The sequence below is a fragment of the Nicotiana sylvestris genome, chromosome 10, assembly GCF_000393655.2.
Source record: "Nicotiana sylvestris chromosome 10, ASM39365v2, whole genome shotgun sequence".
Taxonomy (NCBI): domain Eukaryota; kingdom Viridiplantae; phylum Streptophyta; class Magnoliopsida; order Solanales; family Solanaceae; genus Nicotiana; species Nicotiana sylvestris.
Window position 1 is genome coordinate 117,543,139 of NC_091066.1, and position 15,455 is coordinate 117,558,593.

The window sequence follows — 15,455 nt, forward strand, 5'->3', positions numbered from 1 at the left end:
GCTGATCGTGGACTTGAATATGCAATGGATCCATATAAGCTTTGTCCGGATGGTGCAACATTGATGCCAGGGTAGCCAATGCATCGGCGACTTCATTATGGATCCTTGGAATATGCCTGAACTCCACTGATCGAAACCGTTGACACGGATCATGTAAATATTGTCGGTAGGGTATGAGCTTCAAGTCTCACGTTTCGTATTCTCCTTGAATTTGATGTACCAGAAGATCTGAGTCTCCCAAAACCAAGATTTCCTGGATATCCATGTCTGCAGCTAGCCTTAACCCCAAAATACAAGCTTCAACTCAGCCATATTATTGGTTCAATAAAACCGAAGTTGAGCTGTAACAGGATAGTGATGCCCGGTTTCAGAAATAATCACAGCTCCTATCCCGACTCCTTTCATGTTAGAAGCCCTATCAAAGAAAAGTTTCCAGCCAGTTTTTTCAATTTTCTCCATCTCATCGATATGCATTACTTCTTCATCGGGAAAATAAGTTCTCAATGGCTCGTAATCTTCGTCGACCGGGTTTTCGGCTAAATGATCGGCCAATGCTTGGGCTTTTATTGCAGTCCGAGTCACATAGACGATGTCAAATTCTGTGAGCAATATATGCCATTTTGCAAGTCTCCCTGTTGTCATAGGCTTTTGAAAAATATATTTCAACGGATCCAGATGCGAAATGAGGTAAGTAGTGTAGGATGACAAATAGTGTTTCAATTTCTGAGCTACCTAAGTTAGGGCGCAACATGTCCTTTCTAGATGAGTGTACTTAACCTCATAAGCTGTGAACTTCTTGCTAAGGTAATAGATGGCCTGTTCCTTTCTGCCGGTGATGTCATGTTGCCCTAGTACACAACCAAATGAATTTTCCAAGACTGTCAAGTAAAGAATCAAAGGTGTTCCTAGTTCTGGCGGAACCAGCACGGGTGGGTTTGACAAGTATCCTTTTATCTTATCAAACGCTTCTTGACACTCATCAGTCCACTTGACCGCAGCATCCTTCTTCAACAATTTGAAAATAGGCTCACATGTTGTCGTGAGCTGAGCAATAAACCTGCTGATGTAATTCAACCTCCCTAACAAACTCGTTACTTCAGTCTTGTTCCTTGGAGGTGGCAATTCTTGGATGGATTTGACCTTTGATGGGTCCAATTCGATGCCTCGCCGACTGACTATGAATCCCAACAACTTTCCAGATGGAACACCAAATGCGCACTTGGCAGGGTTAAGCTTGAGGTTGTACCTGCGAAGTCTCAGGAAAAATTTTCTCAAATCCCCAACGTGGTTGGCTTGATGCTTTGATTTTATGATCACATCGTCCACGTATACCTCAATCTCCTTATGCATCATATCATGAAACACTGTAGTCATTGCTCTCATGTAAGTTGCCCCGGCGTTCTTTAAACCAAATGGCATTACCCGGTAGCAATAAGTTCCCCATGGTGTGATGAATGCCGTCTTTTCTGCATCTTCTTCATCCATTAGAATTTGATGATACCCGACATAACAATCCACAAAAGATCCTATCTCATGCTTGGCACAATTATCGATCAAAATATGGATATTGGGTAATGGGAAGTTATCCTTCGGACTTGCTTTGTTGAGATTGCGGTAATCGACGCATACTCTAATCTTGCCGTCTTTCTTTGGCACAGGAACGACATTAGCCAACCAAACAGGATATCGAGTGACCCGAATGACCTTTGCATCCAACTATTTGGTGATTTCTTCTTTAATTTTCACACTCATATCAGTCTTGAACTTCCTCAATTTTTGTTTGACAGGAGGCACCATTGGATCAGTGGGCAATTTGTGAACCACTAAATCAGTGCTCAAGCCTGGCATGTCATCATATGACCATGCAAAAACATCTTTGAATTCGATGAGTGCTTTAATTAACTCTTCCCGGATCTTTGGTTCGAGGTGGACACTTATTTTAGTTTCTCGGATATTATTTGTGTCTCCTAAATTGATGTCTTCGGTATCACTCAGGTTAGGTTTGGTTTTTTCTTCAAAATGAATTAACTCTTTACTAATCTCTTCAAAAGCCTCATCCTCATCATATTCTGATTCATAATCACAATATACTTCTTGAATTATTATTTCGGAATCAAATTGATTTTTAAGACTGGGCTTAGGATTCCTTATGCATGCCATATCACTAGAGCCAGCGTAAAAAGGACTATACAGAAAAAAGAAGAAAAACAAAAGAAAACTATCAAGAATGATAATGAAAAGGAAATTGTATTTCATTGGATGACGAAAGATAACAAGGTTTGCACACTTCAAACAAACTGTAAGATAAAAATTTGGATTACAACCCTGAAGTAACCCAAACAAACTGAAGAAAAATCAAAATAAACTACCAAGACTCCTTTCGAATGGGGAGAGGAGTGGCTTTCCAGTTATTAAGCTTTGTCTCTGGCCCAACGAATTGAAATTCTGCGTCGCTAGAACCTTCACCGCTTTCCACCATGTTCACATCGTTAAACAGCTTTTCAAATCTTTCAATTAATTCCTCCTCAGGATTAATCATGGATTTAGGAATTGTTGTTATCGGGTGATTTCTGGTACCGGACTTGACAAAAGATTTTGACAGATGTGGGACTGGCTTTGGAAGGACCCATGCCTTCTGTTTTAGCTTTCTAGCCTTTCTCACGTCTGTGACAGTGGATATGAATCCCAAACAAAATGTTCCCAAGTTCTCGGGAAGAGATACTGGTTGTATAATGCCTTGCAAAGATGAGCCCAAACCTTTGCCGAGTACAAAACCATTCTTCAACATTTCATAGGCTACCATGACTGATGCAGCGGTTATCTTTGGATTCGGAATGTATTTCCCCTCCGGAATTTTCTCTACCAACATTGTGTCAGAAACCTGGTAAACCCATGGTCCCTGGTCATTTTTTATTCCCTCGACCGGTACAATGGCACTGCTGTGAGCATCTAAGCTGTCTTCCCCATGCACAACTATTTCTTGTTTATCCCATTCAAACTTGACCACCTGGTGTAGTGTTGATGGGACTGCTTTAGCAGCATGGATCCATGGTCGACCCAACAGTAAATTATAGGAAACAGCTATATCCAACACCTGAAACTCCATTGTGAATTCAACTGGCCCTATTGTCAGCTCCAGCACTATGTCGCCAAATGAATCTCTGCTTCCACCGTCAAATCCCCGTACGCAAATACTATTCTTGTGGATCCTCTCCTCTTTTATTTTCAACTTGCTCAGAGTGGAGAGAGGGCAGATGCTTGTGCTTGACCTGTTGTCAACCAATACCCGGGTCACTACGGAGTTTTCACATTTCAATGTGAGGTAAAGAGCTCTGTTGTGCTCAGTACCTTCCATAGGCAATTCATCATCAGAAAATGTGATTCTGTTTGCCTCAAAGATTTTGTTGGCTATTTTTTCCAAGTGATTCACGGAGATCTTATCAGGAACGTGTGCCTCATTCAAGATCTTCATTAAAGCTTGACGGTGCTCGTCTGAATGGATCAAGCAATGACAATAATGAAATTTGAGCGGGCGTCTTTTTCAATTGTTCCACGATAGAATAGTCATGCAGCTTCATCTTTCTCAAGAATTCTTCCGCTTCTTCTTCAGTCACGGCTTTCTTCATTGGTGTTGGATTATTTTTAGTTTTTCTTAACTCTTCGAGAGTAAAACATCTTCCCGAGCGAGTCAAGCCTTGCACTTCACAGACTTCTTCCTTGACTTCTTTTCCTTTGTACATTACCGTCACCCATTCGTAGTTCCATGGAATAGCCTTGTTGTTGATCAATGGTAACTGGGTTACTAGCTTGATAATAACCCGATCTACACGGGCTCCTTCCACGACTATGATGGGTTTGCTGGCCACCCCTGGTACAATACCTTTAACCCTTCCTGCTTCGTGGCAACTTTGCTCGAAGATCCCTTCTCAACTACCACAGATGGCTCATCACTGTTTTTGTTCTGCTTAGGTACCGACTTCTCCTCTGCTAACTGTTCATCTGTCTTGGCTTCATGAGACCGAATCATCATGACGGTTTGTGACGGCTTCTTTGTTTCCCCATCAGCCCGTACTATTTCTATCATATTGGCCTCCTGATGGGCTGGCATTGGATTTCTGTTGATATTGGGAGCTTCGGGGGTTTGAACTTCAATTTTATTAGTATCAATCAGCTCTTGTATTGCATTTTTTAAATGCCAGCACTTTTCTGTATCATGGCCTGGTGTACCAGAACAATACTCACAACTAACGGTGTAGTCCAGATTCTTTGGAGGAGGATTTGACAGCTTGGATTGTATCGGTCTTAGCATATCTAGCTGTCTTAGCCTGTGGAACAGACTAGTGTAGGATTCTCCCAATGGAGTAAAGGTTTTCTTTTTCTGCAACCTTTCACCCTTGAGTGCTTGATTAGGCCTGAAACCTGGTCCGAGATAGGTTCGCGGATAAGGGTAGGTACTTGGCATGACAGGAGCACGCCAATGAGCGTGGGCAGGTGGCTGATTGTATGCTTGCGCATGGTTGACGGAAAAATGAGGTTTCGACGGGTGATAGTAGTGTTGGGGTGAATTGTGGTAATAAGTTGGTTGGTGGGATCGATGTTGATTGTAGTAATGAGGTGAACCTCTGGATCCCGACCAAGTTCCTGAATCAACCATTGCTGCTTCCTCTCTTTTCTTCTTTCCAATCCCTCCTACTCCGCCTTGAATAACTTGAGTAGTTGCTTTAATATCCGAATAGCTCATGAATTTATTCTACTTGAGGCCTTCTTCCACCATACCTCCCATCTTCACTACTTCGTTGAATGATTTTCCTATCACTGAAACCAAATGGGCATAGTAAGTAGGTTCCAAGGCTTGTAGGAAGTAATCTACCATCTCACTTTCCTTCATTGGGGGATCCACCCTTGCTGCCTGTTCCCTCCACCGGAAACCATACTCTCTAAAGCTTTCACTGTGCTTTTTCTCAAATTTTGTCAAGGATAGTCGATCTGGGATGATTTCCAGATTGTATTGGAAGTGACAAGCAAATGCCTGTGCCAGGTCATCCCAGGTGTACCATCTCCCATGGTCTTGGCGGGTATACCACTCCAAAGCTGATCCGCTCAAACTTTGACTGAAGTAAGCCATTAGTAATTCGTCTCTTCCCCCAGCTCCCCTCATCTTGCTGCAAAAACCCCTCAAGTGGGCTACTGGATCGTCGTGCCCGTTGTATAGGTCGAATTTGAGCATCTTGAAACCAACTGGTAATTGCACATTTGGGAACAAACATAGGTCTTTGTAGGCCACACTGACCTGCCCTCCTAACCCTCGCATGTCTCGGAACGATTGTTCTAAGCTTTTAACCTTCCTGAACATCTCTTCTTGATCGGTATTTTTGCCTGGCTTGTCAATTTCTGTTGGGAGGTCAAAACGGGGAGTAAATGAATGGATTTCGGAAGCTTTGAAAGTGGGCTCCGGGGGTAATATTGGTTGTCCTGGGCCTGGAACATAGGCTCACTAGGAGATTTGTGGAGTGTAGCTGGGGGAGGTGCTACGAAGATAGGAGTTACTGGTGGAGGAGGGTATGGAACTGGTTTAGGGGGTAGAGACTGTGGTGTATGAGAGGTGGTGCCTCGGTAGTGCTGGTAGATGGGGAAACTCGGGGATAGTTCAGTGGCAGGATTATCCTGAGTTTGGGCTAGTGGTGGGGTGGAGGCAGGGTTAGCTGGGTAAGATGGGGGTGATTGCCCTGTAGACCAAGCCCGATACATCTCGGCCATCTGTTGCTTAAGTTTAAGCATTTCTTCTTTCATTTTACCGACGTCCAACTCCTCTATCTCAATACCTGTGTCGACATCCGGGATAGACATGCTTTCGGGTATCGGTCCTTTTGATCTGGTTTAATAATGATAATGTGCCAGTATACTCTAGATAAACTAACTACTTAAATTCTGGAAATGAGCAAACTTGTTAGTTTTGAGAGTTTAACACATATACAATTACACGTTGAGATGCAATGTTCCTAGACAAATAACCATTTTCTATCATGTATTTGCTCGGTTTCTTGTGTCATCCCGGCTTTTCTTGATCTTTCTTTTTATTGTCACTCGCTCTTTATTTTATTCCTTCTTTTGATTGTGGTCTAATCTTATAGAGATTGCCTACGTATCATGTCCCCGCATGAATCAGACCGTGCGTAGTTCCTGCGGAAGGCAATTGTCAACACTTTTATTTATTCTTGAAACAATACAAAGATGGAACGGACATTATATTTGGAAAACATTATAAGAAAATGGTTTAAAGACTCGACACAAACCCAAATCAAACAAAAGACATAATTCTTAACAGCTGTGAATACGCTCCACTCCCCACTTTTGTTTTCAATCATTGGATCATCTGCTCACTGGGGCTTGACCCGGCTGACCTCCTAGTGTACGATACATTCTTTCTAACTCCATTGCCAGATGACGGACAAAAATAGGTGCATGCTCTATAAACCTTTCATAATCCATCCCTTGGCAGTTCACATAACTTTGAGAGGTGTAAACCGCCAAATCATGGATTTGTGCCCTGAAATCTTGGAGACGTTGGTCTTGGTTTTGCAGTTGCTGTTGGCGAGTGGTGGCTATATCTCTTATACGGTCTTCGCGATCTAAAGCTGACTCTGATTGAGCTCGAAGTCTGGCCTGATCGAGTCTTGCATGTGCTCTTTCTCTGTCGATGTCTGCATGCTCATGTTCTCTATTGTACCTTCTCGTTTCTTCCAATTGTGCATGGAGTTGAGTTTCTGAATGTATCCAATGGTCTTTCTCTTTCTTGAATTGTACCTTGTCTTCTTCGGATCGCATTACTTGGCGTTCCTTATTAGATTTGGCCTCCTCGTTTAATTGTATGATTCTTTCCTTAGCTTTGCCTAACGCCTTTTCAGTCTTTGCCAAAATGGAGTCATAATCTTGCATTTTTTTCAAAAGACTGGCGATGATTTTTTGATCTTTCCAACTTCTCATTGGTGCTTCAAAAGCTTTCTTCATTTTTTGAAATTGAGCGTGGAGATTTTTATATTCACAAGTCAGACTCTTCTTTTCACCTTCTGCTTCTTGTGCTTGTAAGTCTTTCTCCAAATTGAGGTTTCTCAGACTTTCCTTTAAGGCATGAATAGTTGCTTTGTATCCCTTTTCCTTTTCTCCCCAAACCAATCGTTCTTGGATTTTATCGTTAAAGGTTTAAACATGTGGTCTTTTTATAGGCCTTCTAAGATCGGGTTCTGGTGCATCATCCATGCGGGATCGTTTCTCAAACCACCTTGCATATCCTGGATTTATCTCGCCCTTTGCAGGATCTGGAACTTGAGTATCATCTCTCAAGTATCGACATCCATTCCACATATGCTGAATTAAAGCCTCGGGAAGAGTGGCTTCGGGGTGTAACTCGATCACTTGCATACTCAAATCCTCATCATCAGGCACCACTTGATATCTCCCTAATTGTCTTAGAACTCTCTGTAGCGCATATGGTTGGACGCTTCTCAATCCCAATAGCAGCAAATAACTATTCAAGGTTGACATGTGTATCACTTCTCTTACCGGGAGCCATCCCAAAGTCCACCCAATTTGACTTGCCGTTAAATATCTCAGATGAGATATCCAGGCTTCCACCCCTTCTGGAGATTTATAATCTTTTATTCTTTCTTCATAACTCTCGATGAAATTGTCATTGCTTGGACCATACTACATGAACTTGGGGTGATGTTGGAGATGTTCGATAATCCACATTTGCAACAAAATTTTGCACCCTTCGAAGACTTTTGCCCCTGATTTACATAAAGTCAACACCCGATAAATGTCTGAGAGAATGATCGGGGCAAGGGTGTGATTTTCCTTGGAAGTGAGGACTTATACGACTCTCGCTGTGCGAATATCAATTGTTCGTTCTTTGTTTGGGAAGACCATGATTCCCAGAAAAGCCACCATGAAAGCGAAGCGACGGTGAATCTGCCAGGTGTCTTTGTTCTGTTTGTTAGTAAGGCCCTTTTCATGAATTTCAAATCCGTCCGGTTTTCCGAACCTTGAATACAGGAAGTTGAAAGAACAACACCTTTTGACAATGTTGCTTTTTCTGATTTGATTACTGATGTTCAGAAGACCAAAGAATCGATGCACTGAGGGAGCCTTTGGGAATATAAGATTTTGGTTTCTTAAATCTCCGTCAAAACCGGCATATCCAGCTATCTCTTCTAATGTGGGAGTAAGCTCGAAATCAGAGAAACGAAAGACATTGTGAACAGGGTCCCAAAAAGTTACTAACGCCGCAATCAAATCATCACGTGGTTTAACTTTCATAATATATGCGAGAGTTCCCAAATGCTTAATGACCCATTTCTGACTATCTTCTCCTAACTCATGCCACCATATCTGAAGCCGAAATAAAAACTCATCCATATTTGCGAATGGTGGGTTTTGGGTGGTGCTCATTTTGTATCTGCGATTAATTTTAACAAAATCAAGACTCCTTTTGAAAACAGACACTCATAAAAAGAAAATCATTTTTTTTAACACTTCTTCTTCTTTTTTTCAAAATTTAAAACTATTTTGGGAATTTTCTAAAACAGCCCATTTTATTTCTCGGCTCTCACAATGATTTTTTTTTATCCTTTCCCAATTAAGCTGGTCAACATGCAAATCCGAGGCAAATGAATGCACAAGTAGCAAGTAAGATGCATCAGGATGGTCTTTTTATTTCGGGTGCACCTGTCCTAGACAGACCCAACCCCTGTGTTGAGTCTCCAAGGTCAAATGTACATGATGCAAACAGACGTTCCTACTAGGGATCTGGTACGAGGCTGAGTTATTCTAAGTGAAAAACCTGAGGCATATTGTTCTAGACATGGCTTACCCAAACGGACAGCTTGAGCCGAAGTGGGGGCAACGTACCGGGAGCATGAAAGTCTACCCGGCCTAGTTACTTGTCCCAACTTCGTCTTATTTGGTATGACTTCTAATATAAAGGTGGGCCACGCGCACGTGTGCACCATAAATTCAGAAGACTCAGAAGGAAGGAGGGTTTCGTAGCAGTTTTATATGCACAATTCAGATAATATTCAAGCAGCAAAAAGCAACATTTAGCACATTAAGCATGAATACGTAAAAAAATCCGATAACAAACAAAACCAACCATAACAGTTATTTTAAGCTCGAATTCTTGAACCCTGAACCAGAGATTCTGGGTTCAAGTCCCCAGCGGAGTCGCCAGAACTGTCACACCTCTTCTTTACACAACATTCCGGAGGAGGGCGTAGGTGTAAAGAGAGTTTTTCCGATTAAAGGACAATCGAAACGGGATTCTTTATTAATTTCAGAGTCACCACCTGGGAATTTTATGGCGTCCCAAGTCACCGGTTTTAATCCCGAATCGAGGAAAATATGACTCTGTTTACCATTCTGCGAACCAGAAATCCGAGTAAGGAATTCTGTTAATCCGGGAGAAGGTGTTAGGCATTCCCGAATTCCGTGGTTCTAGCACGGTCGCTCAACCATTTTATACTTGGCCTAATTGTCTTGATTTACTAAATACTTTTTTTTTTAATTTGTTGCATGATTTTATTACCGCTTTTGGTTAGATTGTTTACAATTATAGACCTACCTTGAAACGAATCACGCGTACGTATATTCGTATTTATATATATATATATATATAAATGTAAAGAATTGTGTCACGCATACGTGTACACAATAAGATTGATACCGTATTTTATTTTTATTTTTTTACTATAAAAATGAATTTATGGCCGAAATTGTGAGTGATTAAAATAAAATTATGAACACTCGTCACTCTTGTATGATTAAATGGTGAACTGCTCATCTCAGGTTATATGGAATAAATCAATTTAATAACCTCCGGAAAAAAAACCTTTTTTATTAAGAAGATTTGCTCGATATTACGCGAACGCATACTCCGAATTGTCTTTAGAAATGTAATTATGTCACGCGAACGTGTCCACAACTACACAATAATATTCTTAATGACGCTATAAACTTTTCAACAAATGTTTATTATGTCCGTCTATATTAAATGAAAACCATGGGAAATTACTGAGTTGAGTGCCTTGAGATTTTCCAAAAAATCAAAATTTATTAGGTGTTGGCCACGAGTTATATGACTTAAATATGTGAATTATATGCCTCAAAAACTATTCAGACTAGAGGAGTTAATGAGATAAAAATAATGTGCAACTAAAATTACAATTTTATCGTGAACGCATCATCCGTAATCTGTTTATATGCCCTAGAGCTTGATAATTATATGCACAAGTTATTTATTATTTTCTAGGCTTAGGACTAAGTGTATGTGTTTAAAAACTTACCAAGCGAATTACGTGTAAAACTGGGAAGAAATTAATTGATGAGCAAACTAATAGTTTTCGAAGAATTTCCATTATTCTACTCGGAGCGAACTCTACTTTGTATATCTTTAACTGAAAATGCTGCAATCAGTATTCATAAATCCAATCTTCTTCTACACAACTTGTTTTTAGTCCAAAGTTCTAATTATTTGGTTAATTTGCTTACGATGATTGAGTTTGGGATCAAACCAATTTTTATCTCGGCTTATGCAAGCTATTTACAAATACTAAATCTATACTTTGTAAAAATCATTGACATTATTTTATATATACTATTTTTTATAAGAAAATGGGTTAATCGCATTCCTAAAATAAATGGGCCATTTGTTGTTAAGAAATAGAACTAATCTACAAATTGATTTAATAAAATGACATTACATATACCGCAAATACACATCTGAACCATCCGGAATATTCCAATATCTTAATCGTAACGAATTATATCGATTCACCTCTCACTTATAGTTATCCCCATTATTAGGCCCTATTTTGTATAAACGAGAATACTTATGTCAACTAGAATTAAACAATATCAGGCTTGACGAAGTTTACTAGCGTGGTTCCCCGATATTTTCATGTTACCAAGCGCTTAGTTAACATGGTCTAAATACAATGTTTAAAGAATAGTCAACTTTCTACCAAGTCCCCTGTCTCGACAATTCGAATATAACTATACTTAATGAGATTCTGAAATAAATAGAATTATTGCAAAGCTTATACTAACTTCAAAAAAGATCTGATGGACTAATAGCTCCCATGTCGAGCATAAGCTATATTAGTTAACTAAAAAATTGAAACTCAACTAATGAATTTAATGGATAGCGGACATATTTAGAATTCCGGATTTCATTTCTTTGCAACATTGAAACTTTGCAATAACATGAGTCTAAATATATATACCTGGAAATGAGGGTAAAAGAGGTAAAATTCAGCAGTAGCAGCAGCAAAAAAAACCAGCAGCAGAGAAATATGAAGGTCAGCGAAATTAACAGCAGCACGCACACAGCAGTTCAGCAGATTGAACAGCCCCAAAAAAATCCGTGAAAAACCAAACAAAGCAGTAACCTCAAGAAACTCCAGATTTAAACCAAACAATATCACCAAACAAACCCGGATAGATACGAGGAAACAATATTTCTGATTTTTAAAACTCAGGAAAATGTAACCTGAAACTCTTAATCTCGAAAATCAACCTTAAAACTCTAACTTATAATGTAAGGTTTTTTTTTCTTCTGACTTTTCTCTCTTTCTTTTCTATTTTTCTTTCTGTTCTTCCAAAATCAGTCCCAAGTTCTCTCTCTGTTTTTCTCTTTTTTTCTGTGTCCCCCTTGAAATCAGTCCCAACACACCCTTTTATACAACTTGTTTCCCCCTCCTCCAGCCTACTACCCGGACCCCTTTTTAAAATCAGAAATCTTCCACTTAGGTCTGATTTTTCACTTTTTATTCCACTAAGAAAGTTTTTTCCTTATTATCAGCTCCTCACTCCCTTTTGTCCCCCATTATTGCATTAATTAATACCCTATTGACAAAGCACTAAGGATAAAGTATCACACTTACTGTTTTATTCCCTAAATCACCCCAGAAATTCCCTTACTATTACTTCCCTAAACCAAACTGCCTAAACTAAACAATTATCTACTAATCTGTCTAACAGCTAACAACCAATTCCTAAAGTCTTACAACAAAAAAATAAAAAGATTTCCAATTTAGGACAAAATTTCAACTAATCGGGCAATTAACAATCAGAACTAACCAAACAGAATGTTGAATGATTCAATCTATACAAACAAATTAATCAATGAAGCTTAAACAAATGATTACGTAAACTGACATTGATCAGCAAGCAATGAAAACAGGCAATTCAAATAATTTCAGTATTATTGCCAGAATCAAGGATTAAATGGAAACTAATTAATCGACGCAACTTATTAATCGATTACACACATAACAATCATAGCATACATAAACAAATGACAGAATTGGACAAAAATAAAGAGTCCACTGAAGATGAGCAGAATTAATTGCTAGAAAAATGGAAAAAATTAATAAAACTAAATTAATCAGATACATAGATAGAAAATCATGAATACAAAATGAAGTAAAATACCTCGGAACTATTCTGACTCCAACTCGAATCTAAATTTGGACACTTTGAGGTCGAACAGACTTTAATCGAAGTATTCTCGATTGAGAATACCTTGATTAAGGTCTATTAGACCCCAATCTTTGATTTAATTTGGACAGACTCCATGGTTTGGATTTTTAGGGTTTTGTTTTTCTTCGGATTTGGGGTTCGAACATTTTTGGGCAGATTCGAAGGGAACCAAAGACGACTTAGGGGTGAGGGAAGCCTAGGGGTCATTTGGTATGAATTTGGGATGGATCTGGATGAGTTCACGTTTGGCTCGAATCTTCAAATGAAGATTCGAGAAGCTCTGAGATGATTCGAGCCAAACGGTTTGAAGATCCGTGTTGGTGGTGGCTGGAAGGCCACTGGGTGTTAGTTTGGTGGTCATCGGAGATGGTCGTGTCCTCAGGCCCACCTTCGATTTAAGATTCGAAGAGTTGGGGCCTGATTCGAGGGGAGTTATGGTGATGGTTGGGAAGAGGAGGTCGAGGGGGTTTAGGGGTGTTAAGGTGGTGACCGGCGGCGTCGTTGTCGCCGGGTTTCTTGTGAAAGGGAATTAGGGCGGCTAGGGTTTTGGGGGAGGTTGTCTTAGAGATGAAGATGAACAGGAAGGTGAGGGGGGTGTTTGGTTAGGGGGTTGGGGTATGAATTTAGTTTATATAGGGGAGGGGTAAGATCTACGGTCTGGATCAATTCATTTAACTAAACGGTATCATTTTGGTTTAGTGGGGATTGGGTCGGTCTCAGATGCAGGTGGGTCGGGTCATGGGGAAAGGCCTGGAACCATCAGATCAAAAATCAATGAACGGTCCCGATTAAATACAATCATGCGACGTCGTTTGGTTTAATGAAAGAACTGAACTAGACCGTTGGATCTATTTGATCAACGGTCCAGATGGAAAATACCAATGCGACATCGTTTGGTTGTCTTGAGATTACCCAGACGGGCACCATCAAAACGACGTAGCTCTTGCCCTATACTACTTCGTTTGATGGCTTTTGGGTTGACAGATCTGGGCTGGGTAGGGAGTGCAATTCTTGGGCCTAAAACAGGCCCAGTCCGAATCTTTTCTTCATTTTTTGAATTCTTTTCCTTTTTCCTTCTTTAATTTTCACAATTCCTAATTAATTGTAAAACCTAAATACTACTACAAATATTAATTAACACTTAACATACAAAACAAACAAAAAATGAAATTACACAATGACACATAAAAATGACAAAATTACAACAATTACATATTTTGTGTTTTTCCCTTTTTTTAAAAAAAAAACATTTATGGTTTAATTAATTCCTAGTTATAAGAAACAAGAATACTAAGTGCACATGCCACGTATTTTTTATTATTTCAATTAATTATAATAGGATAACCATTTATTGACAAAACACAATAATTACTCAAAAATGTCACGCCAATCCTTAAATTGTACACAAAGAAAAATGGAGGTTTTATTTTTTGATTTCTTTTGGAGTAGTTTTGTGAAGCAAAAATCACGTGCTCACACCATGTAGATTTCTTCGTTTAGTTCTCCATTGAGAAAAGCTGTCTTCACGTCTATTTGATGTAATTCTAAATCCAAACATGCAACAATAGCCAAAAGTAAGAGAATTGAGGTAAACTTTACAACTGGTGAAAATGTTTCCTCATAATCTATTCCAGCTTCTTGAGAAAAGCCTTTTTGCCACCAATCGTGCCTGGTATCTTTCTATTGACACAACCGCTTGCGTTTTACTTTGAGAACCCATTTGTTCCCAATGTCTCTATGCCCAGGCGGAAGGTCAACTAGATCCCAAACTTTGTTGGCTTTCATAGACTCTAGTTCTTCTTTCATTGCTTTCATCCGCTCATCTTTTCCAGGGCTCGATAAAGCCTCAGTCACAGACTTTGGCTCATCCATTTATGTGGGAGATACCAAGAAAATATAATCTTCAATTTCATTAGTACGTTTGGATATATTTTTCCTAGCACTCTTTCACTGTTGAAATTCAGGTTTGTCAAAAAGATTTTGGGATTGAGAGTTCCCACTCCCACTCGGATCAACAATAAGATCTTGATCAATTTGATTATCAGCTGTGTCAGAAGACACTTGGTGACTATCTGAGTTCAACATTTCATAAAGAGGCTCTCCATTCTTTACCTTGCCCTTCTTTGGAAAATCATTTTCCTGAAATGTGACATCTCGTGATTCAATCTCAATAACACTTCCATCCTCTAATTCACCAATGAACACATACCTTTTGATGTGTTCTGAATATCTTATAAGGATATATATTTTGCCTTTTAGACCTAATTTACCAAACTTGCTAAAGGAATCTTTTACATATGCAGCACAACCCCAAGGTCGTAAATCCTTTAAGTTTACTTTATGACCAGTCCATAGCTCATAAGGAGTGGAAGAAACTGATTTAGAAGCACTTTGTTCAATATGCAAGTTGCAGTCAATAACGCATCTCCCTAAAAGGAGATAGGTAAATTTGCCTGCGCCATCATGGACCTTATCATGTCCAATAGTGTTTTATTCCCCCTTTCTGCTATACCATTTTGTTGAGGTATGTACGGAATAGTTAACTGTCTGGTGATTCCCTTTTCATTGCACAATTCTTCAAATTCTTTTGAAAGATATTCACGCACTTTATCGGTTCTTAAGGTCTTAATCCTTTTGTCTAATTGATTTTCAACTTCATTCAAATATTTCTTAAAGTATTCAAGTGCTTCAGATTTATGAGAAATCAAATAGACATAGCCAAATCGTGTGAAATCATCAATGAACGTAGTAAAATATAAAGCACCAGACCTAGCCCTCATATTCATTAGACCACAGATATCAGAATGGACTAATTGCAATGGAAAATCAGCTCTCTTAGCCTTTCCAAATGGTTTACGTGTATCTTTCTGGCAAGATAATTTTCACAAGTTGGCATTTCAATTTTACAGAAAGAACTTAGA